Consider the following 9,200-nt stretch of genomic DNA (forward strand, 5'->3'; position numbering starts at 1 on the left):
ACCTAATTTATTAAGGGAAATTAGGAAAAACCGGGTAAAAGGGTTTATTCAAACAAGATAAAAAAAAATTGGACCGGAATTCGAGGTAAGAGTTCTGGTGATCCCCTAAGGAAGGTTTTAAGCACCCTAGTATTAAGGATCCATAGAATACGGTTGACCGACGAGTTTCAATGTGTGATTATTTGCTAAATATGTTTTCTTTCTTGCAAAACTGTCATGCTAATATCATAAACTCCATTTTTTTGACAAAATATCCCTTTAGGAAAAGGGGATTTGGTTTTAAAAAACAATCCGTATAAGTGTTCAACTCACTCCATTTCCTAACTAAGACACACTCGGGATTTCTCCCAAATAGAGTCGCTACTATTTTGATCCTAATGGGATGAGTTTAGTTCTTATAGGTTTTATTACATACATATAGAAAAATAAGTGGAGTATATCTCCATTTTATAATATAAATATATATAAAGAGATTTTACTAAGTCCACCTTTTACTCCATTGAAACTCTATTAGGCCAAACCGTATCCATACCAAAGCTGTCTTATCTCAAAATAGTCCCAAGTGTAATTCCTCTTGTATTTGTCCCTTAAGTTTTGGGCTTTAGGCCCCAACAACCTGAAAATATTCCAAGTTTTTTTTTTAGCAAAAATAAAGTCCAATCCAATTTCATAAAAGGCCCATTTAAAGCTTGGAAGAAATCTGATTTTTCCTAAGTTTGCACAAAATGGTCCAAGTTAAAAGATATGCCCATATTATTTCAAGTCCAAATTTGTCCAAAATTTTAAGAAAAAAACAGTCCATTTTTTGGGCTTTAAAAGGGTCTCACACGGGCTTAGGCCCAAAACTATCTCACGTGGGCTTAGGCCCAAAACTAACTTTACATTTTTCATCCGTTCCATTTCCCGTTTTCTGAAAGGGGCATAAGTGCCAAAATTAATACTTAGCCCATCCTCAAAACCCATTTGAAAACTATCCATATTATCGCAACCGTTTATACTTGAAAAGTTTTGCAATAACATTGTATATACCGATTTCATGTTTGTGTTAAGGATTAAGTGAGTTTGAAAATCATTTAAGGCAACTTCCTAAGCATACTAAGCATTTTCCTAAGTCCTAACATCCATAGGGTTTCAATATTTTACATGTTTGTTTACATTTACAATATATATATATATATATATATATATATATATATATATATATATATATATATATATATATATATATATATATATATATATATATATATATATATATATATATATAATAAAAGGAGAGAGGGGAAGAATTGAACTGGTGGGCTTACCCAAGCCCACCAGTGATCATTTTTACCGATGCATGGGCCTTCAATACAAATACTAGCTTCCTTTCCTCAGACTCGATCAAAAAGAAGGGTTGGGCCTCAGGTCCAACAGGCTTCCAAAGGGAATTTTGGCCTAAGTAGCCCGCGGTATTTTCACATGCAAACACAAAGGGTGGAAAAGGAAATTTGAGGTTAGAAAGTATCTAGGCCTTAACTACTTGCTTAACATAAACAAATTATACACATATACAAACTATTCAAATTAATACGTAGGAAAAGACGACACATATATTGAGGCAGTGAATCATGCGCAAAAAGTATTCAGCCCACATCATAATCATAAGGAAAAGGATCACATAAGAAGAACAAGTGAACCCAATTGCAGTAAAGAAAAAGTAACAAACAAACATGGCCCAACCAAAGACATTGTCGTAATATAGAAAGTAGGCCCAAACAGAGAGAATGAGGAAAACAAAGGCCAAGCCCAAATTCAGATTATAAAGCATGAAACTAACAATTCTACACCCATACCGGTGATATACCATGTTGATACTGAGTATACGAATTCTATATACCCAAGGTATGCAGACAAACTGTATATATTTGGTATACTCTGGTATATTCCTTGTATACTTAACACAGGAACCAATAATTAAACTCAGAAAAATGTGCCTTGTTCTACTTAGTATTTTTTTAAAACTTCATTTAAAGGACATAGAGGCAGAATTCAAGAGAAGCAAGAAGGATATATAGTAAATATGACAAGTACAGTATCAGGAATTCAGAAGATCAATAAATGCAGTGATGTTATTTAAAAAATAAAATGAAAACATTTTTTTGTGCCATCTTATGAACTTCATAGATGTTTTAGCATGGATTCTACACATGATCCTACTTGTTTTAACCCCCAAGGGGTCCCATAAAGTGTGATTTTACATAGGGGAACCCCAGTAGCCTGAAATGAAGAAGACTAGGCTGAGTTTGACTAGAAACTCCAAGCCTTATCAACTTTCTTTTTGGCCCTGGGTAATCACACCTGTGGGCCAATCACACCCTAAGTGACAACATTTTCATTTAAATAACACATATATCTACACAAGGTCTTAAGCTAGTCAAGTTCAATATGATCAAAGTGTTTAAAAGAAGGCATTTAAGCACTAGCACAATATCAAGTTGTCAAAGAAAATTAGCACAATATGAGCAGCTTTACATGGAGACATAAAAATCTGAGTGCACACAAGCAGAAAACAGGAATGCATCTCTGGTCATCTTCTAATAGGTGAATACTTGAATCAAGTGGCTTAACCTCAATGACAGTCTTGACATAATTATGAAAAATAAGGGTATACATGAATTTCACATAATGATCTAACAAACAGACTGAGTATTGTTATGGTTTCCTATAACTAATCAGTTCTTCATAACTCTATCAACAAGCTAAACAGTGTTATACTAACAGATTTTGAACCTAGTCTCAAAACAGGTTGGCTAATCGGGCCTTATAATGGATATAAAGGACTTATAGTTCACTTGATTATCCTCAATAAAATAGAACATGTTGATATGAATATACTAATCAACTGATGCATTAATGTGTTTAAAACCTAAACCTATATCTAAGACTATAAAAACTTGTTCAGAGCATGACAAAGCTAAAACAGGACAACCAGTGTTTAAACATGATTCTGAGCTGGATTAACAACAAGGCAAAGCTAATTTAACATGGTTAAGATTAAACTAACCACTAAACAGCAATCAAAGCTAAATCAGGAACTGAAACAAGCAACTAACACCTATAGACATGGTTAGGCAGGAATTAAAAAATACCTAAATATACCTAAACTAGCAACTAATAAACATAACTAAACAGAAATAACAATTAACACACATAAACATGACTAAACTAGCAATTTAACCAACATAAGCAGTAAATAAAAATACCTAAAAAAGGGAAAAGAAATTACCTCTTGTGAGTGCAACTGATTGTCGTGATTGAACTTGGAAGATTCTTGCTTCCTTAACTCCAATGTTCAAGCTGCACAAGAACGAAGAAAAATATTTAAATTTTTTAACTTAACTCGAAAATTAAACTTTCAAAGCAAAATATGCCAAAACTTAAGAAATTCGAGTTTTTGTGAGATTGTATGATATTTCGTATCCAGGTCTGTCTAGAAATAAAAATTGGATAGAACCCCAAATCTGAGAAATCCTAATCTCAAAATCGAAGTGGGACAAACACAAAGTTGCCTCCTCACATCACACTCAAGGGTTGGGATTCAAGCATGCAAACATGTCAAGGGTCAGATCTTTCTCACAATGGCTCAATCCAGCTGGTTTTCATATGAACCAGTGGGGATTGAGGGTTGGGAAGGGTTGAGACAAATCTCATTAAGAGATTCGTACTCTATTGACCGTAAAATTAAAAAAAAAAAAAAAAAAAAGTGGTATTTTACCGTATTGAGTAGCGTTTGGTGAGATTGGAGCGAATTTGGGTCGGAGCATTAATTACTTTGCCCAGCTTGGCTTTGCAAGGACTGTCAAAGGCCTGTCCTCTCTGCAATTTTGCCATTTTCAGGCATGATAACGAAGAGAGAGAAGCGGGAAAACCCTGGCGACGCTAGGGTTCGCTATTCCCTTGAGAGAAAAGGGAGATGGGTTGTTTGGTTGAGAGGAAAAATGAAAATGAAAAGGGGGTTTCACCTCTTTATGGTTCAACTGGGCCGGGTCAGGTCCTTGTGGACCGGGCCTAGCCGACTTGGAAATAAGAAGGGAAGGTGGGGGGGCGGGGGGAATATATACCCTTGCGTATACATGATACACATGTATACACATGTATATCTATGTATATGCGGGTGTATAAGATGAGAAAGGCACTAATACATGTTTAACTAAATAACCACAATTAAGGAAACTAATTAATTTAGAACTCCTTAACCATGTTAATCATAATTGATTAATCAATTGACCAGGATAAAGGCCTGGCTAATTATGCGACAAGTTTAAGTTTGCAATTATGACCTTTGTTGATTTTAATCCATGGAATTGGCCATTTCAACTATGGCCACATTTGGCCCAATTAGGCAGTTGAAGCCAATTTTGCAATAATGACCTTAATTGATTTAAACCAATGAATTTGGCTATTTCAATTAAGGCCGGAATTAGACTAATCATACAATTAAAGGCTAGTTTTGCAATAATGACCTCAATTGATTTATATCAATGAATTTGGCTATTTCAATTAAGGCCAGCATTAAACTAACAATTGATTATTTCAATTGTAGCCACCATTAGCCATATAGCAAACAATTTATGGGATTTAACCACAATTAAACACTTAATTAATTATGATTAATCTTAATAAATTGGGTTATGCCAAATTTAGGATTGAGGGGTAACAATGATTGATTCATTCAATTAATCGAATTCTTTGAATTAAACGGAGTAAAATGCTTGCTAATTGATCTTCTGATATTGTCCTCTTGCTTAAATTTAGCAAATATTCTATGTTAACTATAAAAATATGTAAATTAATTTCTAAATGATTCATAATATTACTAAAGTCATTTTGCCAAATGAAATGGCAAAATATTATCGGAATAATTAAAAAAAATCATTTTGACTTGTAAAAAAATACACATTTTGCTCTGTTTGATATCCAAGGACTCTGGGTAATTAAAATAAATCATGGTAGGTCAAAAATTAGGTGTCAAGAATGACTTCCAGGCTTAATTTGTTATTGTCAAAGTTAGTATCAGAAAACCAATCTGGATTTATAAGTGGAAGACTTATTATATAAATTATACTACTTACTCGAGAAATTGTTCACGATAATAATAGGGGCAATAATTCAAAGCTTGTTTTCAAATTCGATACGGAAAAAACTTATGACAGAGTTTCTTGGTTATGTATCATTTTCATTATAAGAAGGTTTGGTTTCTCTAAATTTTTTATTGATCTAATTTGGAGGCTGGTGCAGATGTTTGGTACTTCCTCATTATCAATGGGCATAGGAAGGGTTTCTTTCACTCAACAAGGGGTCTTAAACAAGCAAACCCCTTTTCTCACTCTTTTTATTTTAACTGCTGAGTTGCTTTCTGAACTTCTTAACAAGCTTCATGAAAAGAAAAAGTACATAGGCTACCACAGAAACTCTATTGGTTCAAGAATTGGTCACTTGGTAAATGCAGATGATGTCATCCTTTTCACTTCTTGGGACAATTATTCACTTAAGACCTTGCTAAGGAAACTAAGGAAATATGAAGAGGTATCAGGACAAAATATCAACAATGGTAAGAGTATGTTTTTAACTACATCTCATTCATCTAGAAGTACTCACATAAGAATATCCATAATGACAGGTTTTAATACAGGTAGTTTTTCTTTCGCTTACCTTGGCTGTCCTACTTATACTAGAAGGAAAAGAATTGGGCGTTGGCAAGGTAACTTCTATCTCATAGAGGGAAAGCTATTATTATTCAGCAAGTACTTCAATCCCATATGTTACATTTACTGGCTGTTATATCTCCATCAAAAAATATTTTGAGACAAATTGAGAAATACCTAGCAAACTTCTTCTAAGTCAAAATAAGGGAAAAACAAATACCATTAGAGTGATTGGCATAACCTTTGTTACCCTAAATATGAAGCGGGACTGAGGTTCAAAGCTTTAAGTAATTTGTTATTCTTAAAAGATGATGGAGATTTGGGACCTAAAGAAGTCTATCGGCTTATTATTTGAGATCTAAACATTGTATTAGAACTAACTCTGTTGCTAGATGGAGCTTTGGTCAATCTCAAAGCTGGAAAGAGCTTCTTGACTGTAGGAATACTGTCGAACCTCATTTGTTCTGGAAAATCAACTTTGGCACCTCTTTGTTCTGGTGAGACAATTGGACTGGCCTGGGTCCTCTTGCTAAGCTTCTAGAACCTGGTCCTAAGCCAGGAAACACTCTGGTAAAGAAGTTCATTACTGATAAGAGGTGTGATATTAGTAAGCTTGACCTATTTTCCCTCCAAACCTGGAGTCTCATTAGTAAAATCCAAATTGCTGATCAAAACTCCCCAGACACTTGTATTTCGACCATCAACAATGATGGAAACTTCATAACTGCCTCTGAAAGAGAGTTCACAAGGTGAAGAAGAAACAAGAATGATACTTATAGGAACCTTTGGCATAAAGGCATTCATTTCAAGGTTGCTTTCCTCAATTGGAGAATGCTTAAAAGGAAGCCGCCCCTTGATGAAATGTTGGCAAGGTTTGAACATCAGGTAGTATCAAGATGCAATTGTTGTACTAACCCTCAGTTTGAGACAATTTACCATGTTTTTACGGAGGGTGAAATAGCTAAAAGAGTTTGGAGCTTCTTTGCTAATTTTCTAGCTATAAAGATGTAAAATTGCTTAATTAAGCAGTTAATTTTTAATTTGAAGCTGGTGGGAAATTGATAAATCCAATGTTTTACACAAAACTCTTTGAAACATTGTTTCTATGTACATTAACTGTGAATTGTTGAAGAGAAAAGGGGAAAGTAGGTGTGGACAACAGTCTTGCTCAATCAATAGAATTTTCAATCAAGTGAATTTTAAAGTTAAAGTTTTGTTGTATAAACACTTTACACAGATTAACCTTCACTTGCCGTGGAAAGATATTTGTGTTCTTGCAGCTGATTACACAACACCCATCATCAGTATTCCAGTCTACTGGAGAAGGCCACAACAAGAGCAACTCAAAATCAACACTGATGGAAGCTCTAAGAGTGAAATGAAGAAGGCTGAAGCAGGAGGCATAATCAGAGATCACGATGGAGAATTGATTCTAGCTTATTCAAAATCTCTTGAGTACTACAATAACAATGTCAAAGAAATCAAGGCTGCTCTACTTAGGCTTTACTATTGCTCAAGTATAGGCTTGAAGAACATCATACTAGAGATGGACTCTAAGCTTATGGTGGAAAGGCAGTAACAAGCCATCCGGGAGATTTCAACAGATGATAGAAGAGATTCAAGAAAGGCTATACAAACTAGAAGGATCTGTACATCACTGCTATGGAGAAGCAAACTCTGTAGCAGATATTCTATCAAAGCAAGGATATGTACACTCAATACTTACCTAAGACTGATGTTAGTGCTTATAGATTGGATAAATATGGCATGGCCAATTTCAGGACTAGGGAAAAGAAAGTAGGCATTGGCTAATGTGTATAGAACAAATGGTGAATCTCTTAAAGTAGCAGATTCAGCATTTGTTCTAAATTTCTTTTGAGAGCTTAGAGGATAGGGAGGAAACCCTTCTGTTTGTGCAAGAATGTCTTGTCATTCTTAGTAGGATGGTTACATTGTAAATGTCCCTTTTTTGGGAACTTCTGATATCAATAAAATGAAAATTTGAGTTAAAAAAAATGGACTTGGGACTGCTCAACACCAGCTATTAATTTCAAATCTTGGAGTGCTTGGTCCTTTTCACAGTACTCCAGCTTGAGGGGGAGTATTGTTAGATAGCAGTTAGATTAGAGGGTAATTTTGGCATTCACACTGGAGGACATTTCTGGAATTCTAACCAGGGGCGAATTTACATGTAAATTACGGGGCATGTGAATACATGGTCTTCCCATAAAACTAGATATTTTTTGTATATTTCTTCGAAAATTGATATAATATAAACTGATGGCACCCATGTTCCAAAAAGGCTAAATGGTGCACTTGATTGAATGCTCAGTTATTTACCTAGAGGATTAGGGATCAATTCCCACTTGTTACTTTTTTTCCTTCTTTTTTAACTGGTGCACTTATGTTCTACAAATCTTATATTCGCCTCTGATTCTAACTACCTAGAGTCGGTTTTTGTTTGGTATAAAGCAACACACAATGTAACAGTGCACAGTTAGTTGGAAATAATATCTCAATTCTCTTCTTGTAAATCTAGCTTTTGAATGTAAGAAGATTGTGTAAAATCATCTCAATTGAGCTGATATAGCTCAATTTAGCTGATATAGCTCAATTTCTCAAGTTTTATTAGGTTAGAACTTAAACTCTTACCTTATTATGTAGTCTCGTCTTGTAAATATTTTTTACACCGTCAATGCATCAAACAAAAACTGAATTGTGACTGATCATGCTCGAGATTAATTAGGAATCTTAATATTTGGTTTCGTATTGTAATGACTCATTTGGTCGTTATTGTGTTTTTGACCATTTTGCCCTCGTCGACCCATCCCAGAGCCTTATTAGTACCATTTTGACCTGCGAGGACAGGTGGCATGGTTCCCTAGGCATCAGTTTGAGTTTTGACGTGATTTTTGGGAAATTTGACTTTTTAGTGAAAATCGTTTGACTCATAGTTGACTTTTGGGTAAACGAACTTTTTTTGAAAATCCGTTGATTCCGAGAGGTCTGGATGATCGTTTGTGACAGATTGGTGGGTTTGGTTTGGTTCCCAATGCGCTCGGTTGCGTTTTGGGACTTGGGTTAGAAAGTTGCTTTTAGGTCATTGGGGGGTTGGTCAACGAGATCTTCGTTGGGCATTTTGAGGCCATGATCACGTTCGTAGCGCAGTTTTATGTATATCTGCATATTTGGTTTGTGTTCGGGAGGTTCTGGGGTGCTTTCGGGTGCCGATTTCAAGTTTGGAAGACACTAGAAAGTTCTGGTGTCAGGTGGTCCGCTAGGGCGGCCCCTTGACCGCTATAGAGGTGCGGCCCCTTGACCGCCATAGAGGTGCGACACCAAGGGCCCTCTTGACCACCATAATGGTGCCGCACCAGCGGCCCTATTGACCGCAAAGGCGGACGACGAGCAGTTTTCTGATTTAAATGCCTTTGGAAACCCTTATTTCCTCCCATTCCTTATATTACTTTTCCTTAGCATCTTGGAGGCGATGTGAAGAGGTTTCGTTCATAT

This window comes from Lycium barbarum, chromosome 10 (genome assembly GCF_019175385.1).
Source record: "Lycium barbarum isolate Lr01 chromosome 10, ASM1917538v2, whole genome shotgun sequence".
In the NCBI taxonomy this organism is placed as follows: Eukaryota; Viridiplantae; Streptophyta; class Magnoliopsida; order Solanales; family Solanaceae; genus Lycium; species Lycium barbarum.